The following is an 8,642-nucleotide window of genomic DNA, read 5'->3' as shown; positions in this document are numbered from 1 at the left end:
CTACTAGTTAGGGTTAGGTTTAGGGTTAGGCTAGGGTTAGGGTTAGGATTTAGGGTAGGGATAGGGTTTAGGGTCAAGGTTATGATTTAGGTTTAGGGCTTAGGGTTAGGGTTAGGGTTTATGATTTAGGGTTTTGTAGTTCCCGTGTCAGCAGCTGCAGTTGCGTTACTTGAAGACTCCCCAGTTTAGGGTTTAGGGTTTAGGGGGCTATTTTCACACCATTACACCTTTCACCACACTTTCACACGTAGCATAGGTCCACATGCAAGATTTGGTGGGATTCCGGTGCTCCGGCGGTCATTCTCCCCCTCCCACCAAAAATAGCGGTATGTGTGCCCCGGCAGGTCTACCCCTAGATTTCTCCGCGCTATGTTCCACCAATGTACTTTTTAATTGTTTTAGGGTTTTTAGGACATATACACATGGAAAACCAAGCTTGGGACCCTTTGGCAGATGGTAGCCTCTGGCTTACCCGTAGCTAGCCATTATCACATGAGCTGCCTTGATCTACTGGTTAGGGTTAGGTTTAGGGTTTAGGGTTAGGGTTAGGGTTAGGGTTAGGACTTAGGGGTAGGGCTAGGGTTTAGGGTCAAGGTTAGGATTCAGGGTTAGGATTAGGTTTATGGTTAAGGGTTAGGGTTAGGGTTTTGGAGCTCCACTAGTAACAATTCGCTAGTCCATAACGATTTTAGTTCGTCAGCGAATGGCCAAAATCCTTCATGGAGACCTCATCCTGACGGTTTGTAGGACCGTGGCGGACCTCACGTCATAGATGGTCTGACTAACGGTTAGATCGTCCCGTCATGGATCTGTGACGGCCTAGCCCACACCCAAAGCCCACCCGGCCCGGTACGTCGTGACGGGCATAACCGTCATGCGGGTGCCTCCCCGATCGAGACCATCGTGTCAGACCAATCATTGAGCTGTCGGTCCAATGATTGATCTAGCAGGACAATGATTGAGCTGCCAGTCCAGTCGGGTGACATCAGCGTCCATGTGGATCGCCACGAGGCCCATTCCGGTGCTGACACCTGGCACCCATTGATCAAAATATTTGCCCGTAAATCGCGGACACTTGGTCCAATCATACAAGGACGTGTGTCGGCACAGAAAGTGTCAGACAAGGAAACGTGTCGGCTTTGCAAGCACGCCGCGTGGACCAATAGAAGTTGGACACGACGCCTGTTATTTTCGACACTGCGGTGAATAAAGGCTGGACACGTTGACAAATAAAAGGTGGTCGCGTGGACGAATAAACTTCCGCCACTTGGTTCCGGGTTAGGGTTAGGATTTAGCGTTAGGGTTAGGATTAGGGTTTAGTGTTAGGGTTGTTACCGAAGGTGACACACGGGCTCAAATAATTTGTCCCTACATGCCAATTGGGATGGATGGCCCGATTCGTCGTCGACAGAGCGCTAGTACGATCAACAGCCCAATCAAGGCCTTTTCTATTTTGGCCCATGATACGTCTCCGACGTATCGATAATTTCTTATGTTCCATGCCACATTATTGATGATATCTACATGTTTTATGCACACTTTATGTCATATTCGTGCATTTTCTGGAACTAACCTATTAACAAGATGCCGAAGAGCCGCTTCGTTGTTCTCGCTGTTTTTGGTTTCAGAAATCCTAGTAACGAAATATTCTCGGAATTGGACGAAATCAACGCCCAGGGGCCTATTTTGCCACGAAGCTTCCAGAAGACCGAAGAGGAGTCAAAGTGGGGCCACGAGGCGCCGCCACACTAGGGCGGCGCGGCCCGTGCCCCGGCCGCGCCGACCTATGGTGTGGGGCCCTCGTGTGGCCCCCGCGTTGCCCTTCCGCCTACTTAAAGCCTCCGTCGCGAAACCCCCGTGCCGAGAGCCACGATACGAGAAAACCTTCCGGAGACGCCACCGCCGCCAATCCCATCTCGGGGGATTACGGAGATCTCCTCCGGCACCCTGCCGGAGAGGGGATTCATCTCCCGGAGGACTCTTCACCGTCATGGTTGCCTCCGGAGTGATGAGTGAGTAGTTCACCCCTGGACTATGGGTCCATAGCAGTAGCTAGATGGTTGTCTTCTCCTCATTGTGCTTCATTGTTGGATCTTGTGAGCTTCCTAACATGATCAAGATCATCTATCTGTAATACTATATGTTGTGTTTGTCGGGATCCGATGGATAGAGAATACTATGTTATGTTAATTATCAAGTTATTACCTATGTGTTGTTTATGATCTTGCATGCTCTCCGTTATTAGTAGAGGCTCGGCCAAGTTTTTGCTTTTAACTCCAAGAGGGAGTATTTATGCTCGATAGTGGGTTCATGCCTCCATTGATATCTCGGGACGATGATGGAAAGTTCTAAGGTTGTGGATGTGTCTGTTGCCACTAGGGATAAAACATTGATGCTATGTCTAAGGATGTAGTTGTTGATTACATTACGCACCATACTTAATGCAATTGTCTGTTGTTTTGCAACTTAATACTGGAAGGGGTTCGGATGATAACCTGAAGGTGGACTTTTAGGCATAGATGCATGCTTGGATGGCGGTCTATGTACTTTGTCGTAATGCCCAATTAAATCTCACTATATTTATCATGACATGTATGTGCATTGTTATGCCCTCTCTATTTGTCAATTGCCCGACTGTAATTTGTTCACCCAACATGCTTTTATCTTATGGGAGAGACACCTCTAGTGAACCGTGGACCCCGGTCCATTCTTTTATACTGAAATACAAATCTGCTTGCAATACTTGTTCTTTATCGTTTTCTGCAAATAATCATCTTCCACACAATACGGTTAATCCTTTGTTACAGCAAGCCGGTGAGATTGACAACCTCACCGTTTCGTTGGGGCAAAGTACTTTGGTTGTGTTGTGCAGGTTCCACGTTGGCACCGGAATCTCCGGTGTTGCGCCGCACTACATCCCGCCGCCATCAACCTTCAACGTGCTTCTTGGCTCCTCCTGGTTCGATAAACCTTGGTTTCTTTCTGAGGGAAAACTTGCTGCTGTGCGCATCATACCTTCCTCTTGGGGTTCCCAACGAACGTGTGAGTTGCACGCCATCAAGCTCTTTTTCTGGCGCCGTTGCCGGGGAACGAAGAAAAGTTACACCACAAAGTTTTTCAACTCCCACGTCAACAGCTCTTTTTCTGGCGCCGTTGCCGGGGAGATCAAGACACGCTGCAAGGGGAGTCTCCACTTCCCAATCTCTTTACTTTGTTTTTGTCTTGCTTTATTTTATTTACTACTTTGTTTGCTGCATTATATCAAAACACGAAAAAAATTAGTTGCTAGCTCTACTTTATTACTGTCTTGCACTCTATATCAAAAACACACAAAAAATTTAGTTACTTGCATTTACTTTACTTGATTCATCATGTTTCCTTTTAATTTTACCACAAAAGACATACCGGTAGGACGCGGGTCTATAATTGGGAGAAACAATATAGAAGAATTTTTCAATCATGTTAGTACCGTTGAAGATTTTGAAGATAGACACTTGGTAGAACTTGCTCCTACTTATGAAATTGCTGCTGCTGCTTTAGTTCGCATGTTGGAAACTAAATTTGTTAATCTCAATCCTATAATCCAACACATGTTTCTTACACTCGGTGATATGGAAGAGGGGGAAAAGAAAGATTTTGTTTTAGAAACCCTTCTTAGAGAATTTGGTGGTCTAGCAAGAGAGGCTAGAAAGGTCTTTGCTAAATTTAATATGCTTGGTTCTCATACTAATTTTGTTGGTCTCCTTGAAAAGATGGACATGGATAGAATAAGGTACACTAATAATATTAATGATGGTGGGGAGATCAAAGCACCAATACCATGTAAACTCCTAGCTATGAATGATGCACTAGAAAATAACTATGCTTGGCTTGTTCCTGAAAATTTGTTCGATGAGAGTAGCAAGCCCAAGCCTAATGAAAAGGGAGACGCTGAAACTTATGTATCCAATATACTATGCTTGGTTGAGAAAACTCCAAACCCCACTGTAGATGCACCACCCTTTGATAATACTTGATACACACTTTCTGCGCATAGCTAAAAGGCGTTAAAGAAAAGCGCTTATGGGAGACAACCCATGTTTTTACTACAGTATTTTTGTTTTATATTTGAGTCTTGGAAGTTGTTTACTACAGTAGCAACCTCTCCTTATCTTAGTTTTGAGTTTTGTTGTGCCAAATAAAGTCTTTGATAGTAAAGTGAATACTAGATTTGGATTACTGCGCAGAAACAGATTTCTTTGCTGTCACGAATCTGGGTCTAATTCTCCGTAGGTAACTCAGAAAATTAAGCCAATTTACGTGAGTGATCCTCAGATATGTACGCAACTTTCATTCAATTTGGGCATTTTCATTTGAGCAAGTCTGGTGCCTCAATAAAATCCATCTTTACGGACTGTTCTGTTTTGACAGATTCTGCCTTTTATTTCGCATTGCCTCTTTTGCTATGTTGGATGAATTTCTTTGATCCATTAATATCCAGTAGCTTTATGCAATGTCCAGAAGTGTTAAGAATGATTGTGTCACCTCTGAACATGTTAATTTTTATTGTCCACTAACCCTCTAATGAGTTGTTTCGAGTTTGGTGTGGAGGAAGTTTTCAAGGATCAAGAGAGGAGTATGATGCAATATGATCAAGGAGAGTGAAAGCTCTAAGCTTGGGGATGCCCCGGTGGTTCACCCCTGCATATTCTAAGAAGACTCAAGCGTCTAAGCTTGGGGATGCCCAAGGCATCCCCTTCTTCATCGACAACATTATCGGGTTCCTCCCTCGAAACTATATTTTTATTCGGCCACATCTTATGTGCTTTGCTTGGAGCGTCGGCTTGTTTTTGTTTTTGTTTTGTTTGAATAAAATGGATCCTAGCATTCACTCGTATGGGAGAGAGACACGCTCTGTTGTAGCATATGGACAAGTATGTCCTTAGGCTTTACTCATAGTATTCATGGCGAAGTTTCTTCTTCGTTAAATTGTTATATGGTTGGAATTGGAAAATGCTACATGTAGTAATTCTAAAATGTCTTGGATAATTTGATACTTGGCAATTGTTGTGCTCATGTTTAAGCTCTTGCATCATATACTTTGCACCCATTAATGAAGAAACACTTAGAGCTTGCTAATTTGGTTTGCATATTTGGTTTCTCTAGAGTCTAGATAATATCTAGTATTGAGTTTTGAACAACAAGGAAGACGGTGTAGAGTCTTATAATGTTTACAATATGTCTTTTATGTGAGTTTTGCTGCACCGTTCATCCTTGTGTTTGTTTCAAATAACCTTGCTAGCCTAAACCTTGTATCGAGAGGGAATACTTCTCATGCATCCAAAATCCTTGAGCCAACCACTATGCCATTTGTGTCCACCATACCTACCTACTACATGGTATTTCTCCGCCATTACAAAGTAAATTGCTTGAGTGCTACCTTTAAAATTCCATCATTCGCCTTTGCAATATATAGCTCATGCGACAAATAGCTTAAAAACTATTGTGGTATTGAATATGTACTTATGCACTTTATCTCTTATTAAGTTGCTTGTTGTGCGATAACCATGTTTCTGGGACGCCATCAACTACTCTTTGTTGAATATCATGTGAGTTGCTATGCATGTCCGTCTTGTCTCGAAGTAAGAGAGATCTACCACCTTAATGGTTGGAGCATACATATTGTTAGAGAAGAACATTGGGCCGCTAACTAAAGCCATGATTCATGGTGGAAGTTTCAGTTTTGGACATATATCCTCAATCTCATATGAGAATAATAATTGTTGCCACATGCTTATGCATTAAAGAGGAGTCCATTATCTCGTTGTCCATGTTGTCCCGGTATGGATGTCTAAGTTGAGAATAATCAAAAGCGAGAAATCCAAAATGCGAGCTTTCTCCTTAGACCTTTGTATAGGCGGCATGGAGGTACCCCATTGTGACACTTGGTTAAAACATGTGTATTGCGATGATCCGGTAGTCCAAGCTAATTAGGACAAGGTGCGGGCACTATTAGTATACTATGCATGAGGCTTGCAACTTGTAAGATACAATTTTCATAACTCATATGTTTTATTACTACCGTTGACAAAATTGTTTCATGTTTTCAAAATAAAAGCTCTAGCACAAATATAGAAATCGATGCTTTCCTCTTTGAAGGACCATTCTTTTTACTTTTATGTTGAGTCAGTTCACCTATCTCTCTCCACCTCAAGAAGCAAACACTTGTGTGAACTGTGCATTGATTCCTACATACTTGCATATTGCACTTGTTATATTACTCTATGTTGACAATTATCCATGAGATATACATGTTACAAGTTGAAAGCAACCGCTGAAACTTAATCTTCCTTTGTGTTGCTTCAATATCTTTACTTTGATTTATTGCTTTATGAGTTAACTCTTATGCAAGACTTATTGATGCTTGTCTTGAAGTACTATTCATGAAAAGTCTTTGCTTTATGATTCACTTGTTTACTCATGTCATTACCATTGTTTTGATCGCTGCATTCATTACATATGTTTACAAATAGTATGATCAAGGTTATGATGGCATGTCACTTCAGAAATTATCTTTGTTATCGTTTTACCTGCTCGGGACGAGCGGAACTAAGCTTGGGGATGCTGATACGTCTCCGACGTATCGATAATTTCTTATGTTCCATGCCACATTATTGATGATATCTACATGTTTTATGCACACTTTATGTCATATTCGTGCATTTTCCGGAACTAACCTATTAACAAGATGCCGAAGAGCCAGCTTGTCGTTTTCTGCTGTTTTTGGTTTCAGAAATCCTAGTAACGAAATATTCTCGGAATTGGACGAAATCAACGCCCAGGATCCTATTTTGCCACGAAGCTTCCAGAAGACCGAAGAGGAGTCGAAGTGGGGCCACGAGGCGCCGCCACACTAGGGCGGCGCGGCCCAAGCCCCGGCCGCGCCGACCTATGGTGTGGGGCCCTCGTGTGGCCCCCGCGTTGTCCTTCCGCCTACTTAAAGCCTCCGTCGCGAAACCCCCAGCATCGAGAGCCACGATACGGAAAACCTTCCGGAGACGCCGCCGCCGCCAATCCCATCTCGGGGGATTCCGGAGATCTCCTCCGGCACCCTGCCGGAGAGGGGATTCATCTCCCGGAGGACTCTTCACCGTCATGGTCGCCTCCGGAGTGATGAGTGAGTAGTTCACCCCTGGACTATGGGTCCATAGCAGTAGCTAGATGGTTGTCTTCTCCTCATTGTGCTTCATTGTTGGATCTTGTGAGCTGCCTAACATGATCAAGATCATCTATCTGTAACACTATATGTTGTGTTTGTCGGGATCCGATGGATAGAGAATACTATGTTATGTTAATTATCAAGTTATTACCTATGTGTTGTTTATGATCTTGCATGCTCTCCGTTATTAGTAGAGGCTCGGCCAAGTTTTTGCTTTTAACTCCAAGAGGGAGTATTTATGCTCGATAGTGGGTTCATGCCTCCATTGATATCTCGGGACAGGTGACGTAAAGTTCTAAGGTTGTGGATGTGCTTGTTGCCACTAGGGATAAAACATTGATGCTATGTCTAAGGATGTAGTTGTTGATTACATTACGCACCATACTTAATGCAATTGTCTGTTGTTTTGCAACTTAATACTGGAAGGGGTTCGGATGATAACCCGAAGGTGGACTTTTTAGGCATAGATGCATGCTGGATGGCGGTCTATGTACTTTGTCGTAATGCCCAATTAAATCTCACTATATTTATCATGACATGTATGTGCATTGTTATGCCCTCTCTATTTGTCAATTGCCCGACTGTAATTTGTTCACCCAACATGCTTTTATCTTATGGGAGAGACACCTCTAGTGAACTGTGGACCCCGGTCCATTCTTTTATACTCGAAATACAAATCTGCTGCAATACTTGTTCTTTACTCGTTTTCTCGCAAACAATCATCTTCCACACAATACGGTTAATCCTTTGTTACAGCAAGCCGGTGAGATTGACAACCTCACTCGTTTCGTTGGGGCAAAGTACTTTGGTTGTGTTGTGCAGGTTCCACGTTGGCGCCGAAATCTCTCGGTGTTGCGCCGCACTACATCCCGCCGCCATCAACCTTCAACGTGCTTCTTGGCTCATCCTGGTTCGATAAACCTTGGTTTCTTTCTGAGGGAAAACTTGCTGCTGTGCGCATCATACCTTCCTCTTGGGGTTCCCAACGAACGTGTGAGTTACACGCCATCAGCCCAACACAAATGATATGGCCCATGAGAGCTATGAAACAATTGAAAGGGATATATAATTTAATTACAGGCATGCTTACTATATTACAGGCATCGTTACTGGGTTACAGGCCTACTTAATGGATTACATGCAATGTTACTGGGTTACAGGCATACAGTAACGTAACATCCGATTCAGCGTGCACAAAAGCACTAACATAACAGTTCAAAGTCATCACATTAGTCCCCCATGGACAAACGCAACATCAAAATAACAGTTCAAGCGTCGAACATCCCACCTCTTCACGATGTAATCAAGATCACGAAGTCGTAGATAGCTGCTCGATTTTTTTCAAAGGACGCGAGCAACTTCCCAAGCTTTGCAAACACCCAACTCTGCATCTCTTTATTTTCTTTTGCCTTGCTAGCCATCTGATAAATTTTAGAGTTCTGGA

This window comes from Lolium rigidum, chromosome 1, assembly GCF_022539505.1.
Source record: "Lolium rigidum isolate FL_2022 chromosome 1, APGP_CSIRO_Lrig_0.1, whole genome shotgun sequence".
Lineage (NCBI taxonomy): Eukaryota > Viridiplantae > Streptophyta > Magnoliopsida > Poales > Poaceae > Lolium > Lolium rigidum.
The sequence above is the reverse complement of the archived record's forward strand: the minus strand, read 5'-3'. Positions refer to the sequence as shown.